We start from the raw sequence: 6,000 nt of genomic DNA, 5'->3' as shown, positions 1-6,000 counted from the left end.
TATATATATGTGTATATATATATACACATACATATATATATATATTTAATACTTTACAGTGACTATGCAGAGTTAACATGTTAAAATGTTTTGCCAAGCACTGATGGGAATTGCATGTGTGAATCTTATTAAAGGAACTGTCAAAATGGACAGAATCCACATTTGGCCAAGCATACAGTGAAGACAGCAGGCTTAATTTTAAAACAATAAAAATCTAATTGTTGCAACAAAAGAGCTGACAATCACACAATCAAACCACGGACAGAGAAGGGGAGGGAGGAATGTGTATATTGAGAGAGTGATCCTCTGGAACAAATACAGACTATATGAAGATCTATATCCCACCAAAACCTGCATACTAATTTATAGCAGCTTTATTCATAACTGCCAATTAATTCCACTTCATAATGGGAAACAACCAAGATGATCTTCATTAGGTGAATGGATAAGTAAATTCTGGTACTACCAGATAATGGATATACCTCTGGAAAAACAGTATCTGGAAAACAAATCTTTTGTTTTGTTTTGTTTTTTTAAATTATATCCATCCTGGGAGAAGCTCCCTGTTCCCAGCACTTCCTGCCTCTCTTGTGGTGTTTGCTGAGCTCACTGACAGGCAGAACTGAGGTAAAGGTTATTTGATGAAAGCAAAGGGACCACATATCACTGGGTCAAGAATTTAAATTCAGAAAACCCACAGATATTCATTCATTTATTGCCTCGATGCAGGACCTACTTAGCGAGCAAGTGAGCATTCTATGTGCTCAGCACCCTGAGGTTTTGCTTTTTGCCTGGGAGTGGTTTGCTGCTATATCACACTTTCCGCGTGTGGTTCCATTATGGGCAAAGAATTTCCATTGTAACTTACAATGGAAGTTAAAGATGCAATCTAGGTCTCAAGAAGAATTTTTTTCCTTTTTTCTCATCTCACTGATCTCTAGGTGTTGGAAGGTATGACCTTTTACTCTGCTCTAACTAATGCTTGTATTGATCAGTCTTGTCACACAAGGGCAGCTTGAGGAAGGTAATACATCCATCTATTGTTCCAGTAGGTGGCGTCCTCCCCTCTCCATCAACACAATCTTTCCATTGACAACCAGGGCTACAATCACCTACCCTATTAATTTATCCAGCAAATTAAACAGCTGAAAGCCATGTCTTTCTGAAGTTTGGGGGTAAATTTAGAGTGTTTATATGAGACAGATAAAAAGTTTAGCTCTTTTATTCGGTGTAAAAAGTTGGTATATACCAATCTTGCCCTTATTTTTATTAGATGGATTTAGTTTGAAGACTGGATTCTGTTTGTAACATTGCAAATATTTTCAGAACATAAAATTGCTAACATTCATCTCCTTCTTAAAGTTGTTCTGTTTGAATTTGCATGCAGTGTAGTGGTTACGAGCCCTAGAACGAGACTTCCAACGTTAAAATCCCACCTTTCCCAAACTAAGAATTTTGCAATTGAGCAAATTATTCAAGACATGGGTTTTCTTATCTATAAAATAGGGCTGATGATTAAATGGGTTGATATCAACAAAGCACTGAGCACAGTACCTGGTGTATAATAAGATAATAAATGTTAGCTATAACCTGCAAGTATTTAATATTGGTTTTCTATGTACATTTACATTCTGTCCTTCTCCTCCATCTTCAAGATCCTTGATGAAAGGGATCATATCTCTTCCATCAGACTGGTCTATTCCCAGGGTCTTCTGTCTTCTCTATTCTCCCAGACACCCTGCCCAGGATTCTGTGATCAACATGGGGAGCTGGGAACATGACCTTTAGTTCTGACTAATAGTAACACCTATTGAAAATTCCTCTCTCTGGGGCGCCTGGGTGGCTCAGTCGGTTAAGTGTCTGACTTCAGCTCAGGTCACGATCTCGCGGTTTGTGAGTTCGAGCCCCGCGTCGGGCTCTGGGCTGATGGCTCAGAGCCTGGAGCCTGCTTCCGATTCTGTGTCTCCCTCTCTCTCTGCCCCTCCACCGTTCATGCTCTGTCTCTCTCTGTCCCAAAAATAAATAAAAACGTTAAAAAAAATTTAAAAAAAAGAAAATTCCTCTCTCTAAACTTCCTAGCCCTGAAGTCATGCAGCCCCCATTCCCCACAACTAAAGATTCTCTATCTGTCCCAGCATCTGATTTCATTGTATTTAAAACTCAGATATGATTCTAGGGACAAATTGCCTACTTTATTCAGTTGATAGGGAAGAAGAGAGGGGAGAAACCATGGAATCATAGTCAATGACAGTACAAGGAGCCCAGTGCACACCTGCAAATGTTTCTAGCCAGTGAAAGGAGATATACCCTTACAAAACATATCAACAATGACTTGTAGATGCTGGTCAGGGTATGGGGGGTGGTGGGTAATGAGTCAGGAAGTAGGCAACGATAAGAGAAGATGTATAAGGGAACAGGGAGAGACAGTAAGGTTCATGGAGCGCCTACTCTGTGTCAGGAATATAGGAATGCTATCTCATTTATTTCACACAGGATTGTGAGGTGGGTCTAGAGTCCCAAAGCAATGCCCACTGGAGTGGTTAATCTGGCTCACCAACCCAAAAGTTGGAATCTGGATTTCTGGCTCTTGTGGAAAAATGGAGACCACGGGAGGACAGGATGGCATGGAAGCTGAGCCTGAGCCGGAGCCTGGCTGCTCCTCCAGATCCCACACAAACTCTGTAGTGCACCAATGTCCCTCCCCCTCCTCCATGACTGCAGCCTTGGGCCTCCTTCCTGTCTTTTTCTGCCTGGCTCCCATGCATCTCTGGGTTGTGCATTTTACTAATTCTCCCCTTTTACTGATGAGTAATCAAAGCTCAGGGCAATCAAGTACTTGCCCACGGTTGCCTAACTGAAAGTGAGGAAGCTAGAATTGGACTTCTGATCTGTTTCATTCCAAAATCTCGCTCTTCATGCTCCATCAACCTCCACAGAGATTTATATAGCCTACAAATACCATTCAGAACATACGCTCCTGGAGAGAAGTATTCTAAGAAAGAGGCCTGTGTCTAGGAGTCGGGAGAGCTGGATTTAAGTTGTAGCTACAGCCCTTGCTGAGTGTCCACCTTCGGGCACCTCACTTCAGGTCACTTCTCTGGACCTCAGCTCATGGGTAAAATGAGGAGGAACAGGCCTACTTCACAAGGTTGTTTTGAAGATCCAAAGAGATGTCTGGGGAGCCCTTGGTCCAAGGTCAACCTCAACAATTCTAAAGGATTGCTAGACACGCAGCAAGGAGGAGGGCGGGCAAATTGGTGCTACTGCTGAGGAAGATGGGGAAGGACTGGTTCCAACCAGACCTGAGACTTTGAGCTAAGGGAGTCAAAGCAGGAAAGGACTGGCTCAGCTTGGTTGTCCCAGGTTGAAGGGTAAGATGTGTACAGTTCAAAGGCACTTGAGGAAAATCTGAGATGCTTTTTATTTGTAGGTACTTGTGATTCCAGTGTGGTTAGGTTAGATTTCTAACTGCTCGGTAATTCTCCGCGTCCTACCCGACACCTTCCTGCGCGTCCGCCCTTCCCCTGGGGCCTGCGCCCCTCGCCAGGACTGCTCCGGGCCCCGCCCAGGCCCCGCCCTTCCCGGGTCCCGGGCCCGCCCTCCTTCCTCCCCCGGTCTGGCTCCGCGAGCAGGGCTGGGGGGCTGAGAGCCTGGCCCCCGCCTCGTCGCCGGTCGCTGCCTGGAGTAGCCGCGAGCCTGCGGACCAGCGCCGGCTGAGCACCCCCGCGCCGAGCCACACGTGAGTCCCGGCAGGTCGCCTCCGGGGCGGTGGCCGCGCCGCGGTGATAAGCCCCGAGGCTGTAGAGCTGGAGTGAGGGGACCGAGGAGCGTTCTTCGGCTCGTCCCGTTTGCTTTGAAACCGAAAGCGCCACAGCGGCACGGGCCCCGCAACCACCTCCTGGCACCTGGCGCTCGGCTGTGGGGGTCCCGGGCCTGGCCGCCCGCCGCGCTCGCGTCTAGCGCGTCCCGGACCAGCGCCGGGCGGCCGCGGGGTGGGGGTTGGGGGGCCGGGGGAGCCTGCTGGGTTGGTGGCCGCTGCTGCGGGCGAGGGGGTGCAGTTGGGTGTTGAGGGTCAGAGCCAGGCTCCGCGGCTCCGAGCGGGTTTTCTTTGCAGGAGAAGGGTGTGTCGTGGACGGAGACCGGGGATCTGGGCTGGGGAGCTGCTGCAGAGCGCGGCTGTGGCCTGGAGGGACCAGGTTCAGGTTGAGGGGTGATTTCCAGGCGTGCCCTGCACGCACGCACTGCAAACCCCAGGCTCTCCGTTCGCACCCTTCAGCGCCCCCTCCACTTCTGCAGGACTTCTCCAACCTGAGCCCTCTGGAATGAAACTTTAATATTGGAATGAATGGAAACCTCCACGAACTGTTCGATTGAGCGTGCTCATTTAGAAACACCACACAGCACACAACACACACACACACACACACACACACACACACACACACCCAAAGCCGAGCTTGGAAGGGTCTTGGAAGAAACCAAGGTTTAGGGAGGTGAGTTGCCCTGGGACACCCAGAGGATTGGTGGAATCTGGGTTTTCCAGAACAGATCGCTTCCCCCTTGCCGCCGCTCTGCAGGGTTTTGGCAGTTCTGAAGATTTTCTGTGAATACCGGGGCCTCACTCTTATCGCTGACTCCACTGGGCTGCTCTGCCCGCCGCCGACTTTCTCGGCTGGTTCTGCCCCCTCCTGCAGAGTTTCCATATTTGGCTATTTCAGATTTACTTTCTCGAACTCAGTTATCGCCCCGTGGCTGGCAGGGCCGCTCTAGGCCAGCGGTGAGGTTGGGAAAAGGCTGCCCCTGCAGCCCCACCCTCCACAGCCCTGGGCCGTGACCCGTGTCCCTGAGGACAGGCATCTAGTAACCAATTTAATTCAGTAAATATTTATTGGGCACAGGTGCTGTGTGACTAAGGCCAGTGGAATATGATTTCTTCCTCTAGAGACGTTCGCGGTTTAAAAGGGCTCTGGAAGACAAAATGCAAAGAAATGGAGGTGCTTCTGGGAATAGAACAGTTACGTGTGTGAGAGAGAATTTTAGGCCGGGAAAGGCTGGGTAGGGCCTCTCAAATCCAGGGTGCTGCTGCTGGCTCTGTCTGCCCTTGTCACATGGCCGATGAAAGGGAGTTAGTACAGTTGATGGTGGGGTGAAAACTATTTGACCACTCCTCCCTGTGGTCTACTCGGATTTGCATAGTAAGGTCACTGCTGCAGGAAAGCTGGTTGTGAGATGGAAGCAGAAAATATCTAGCCCCTGTCGAGGCTTTCTTGTTTTCGTTACCATTCTGTTTTGAACTGTGTGGAATGGGTAGGCCCTCAGATCCTGGACACAGGCAGGAGAAAGTCACCTGTGTGAGCCCGGCTCTGGACGACCTGCTGGAGGGGCAGTGATGGAGGAGGTGACTTTCTCAGGTCCTCTGGGCTGAGGTCCGTGGCCGTGAGGGTAGGATGGGCAGCGTTTCCATCTGTCAGCAAGCATCACCTGAGCACCCATTGGCTATGGGTGGCAGGGCAGTGGAAAGAGTACGGAAAGGAGAGGGAGGCCCCGTCCACTGGAAGTACTAAGTCTGTAACTGGGATATTTCAGTGGGGGCGATCTGCAGAGCGAGGGAGCTGGATGCCTCTGAGTCAGCCTAAGGCTCGTCAGCCTTAGACAATCAGACCTTCTGTGATTATCTCAGCTTCTCAGCAGAGGACCCTGAAGAAAAAATAATTCCATGTTTGTAAAGCTCTTTCCTTTTTAAAGCATCTTCTCGTTGCTGTTCTCATTTTGTTCTCCCTGATATTCTAGTGAATCAGGCCAATGCAGGATTATTCTCCTCGTCTCCCAGATGGTGAGGGTGAAGTCCTGAGTGTAATAACCCTTGAGGTTCCACTGCTGGGCCGGGCCTGGGTCTCTAAGGTGCCTGGTTCCTCTGCTCCAGGCCCCCACCCTGGTTTCTCAGACAACTAAATCTACCCACCTCCTCCTCAGTCTGGACTCTGGTAACACATGTCTGGT

At 49.3% G+C, this 6,000-nt stretch overlaps 1 protein-coding gene across 2 annotated transcripts in view; it reads left to right on the top strand.

Moving 5' to 3' along the window:
- The first annotated feature begins 3,559 nt into the window (after window positions 1-3,559).
- Window positions 3,560-6,000, top strand: part of TRAF5 (TNF receptor associated factor 5) — a 51,139-nt gene continuing 48,698 nt past the window's right edge. Inside the window, exon 1 of one of the 2 annotated variants that reach the window (XM_049634193.1) lies at window positions 3,560-3,739. The gene's annotated coding sequence lies outside the window, so the exon portion shown is untranslated. The remainder of the gene's footprint in view (window positions 3,740-6,000) is intronic. The other variant, XM_049634192.1, reaches the window with a different exon arrangement.

Source organism: Panthera uncia, chromosome F1, assembly GCF_023721935.1.
Source record: "Panthera uncia isolate 11264 chromosome F1, Puncia_PCG_1.0, whole genome shotgun sequence".
NCBI classification, from domain to species: Eukaryota; Metazoa; Chordata; class Mammalia; order Carnivora; family Felidae; genus Panthera; species Panthera uncia.
This window is presented reverse-complemented; position numbering and strand designations above follow the sequence as displayed.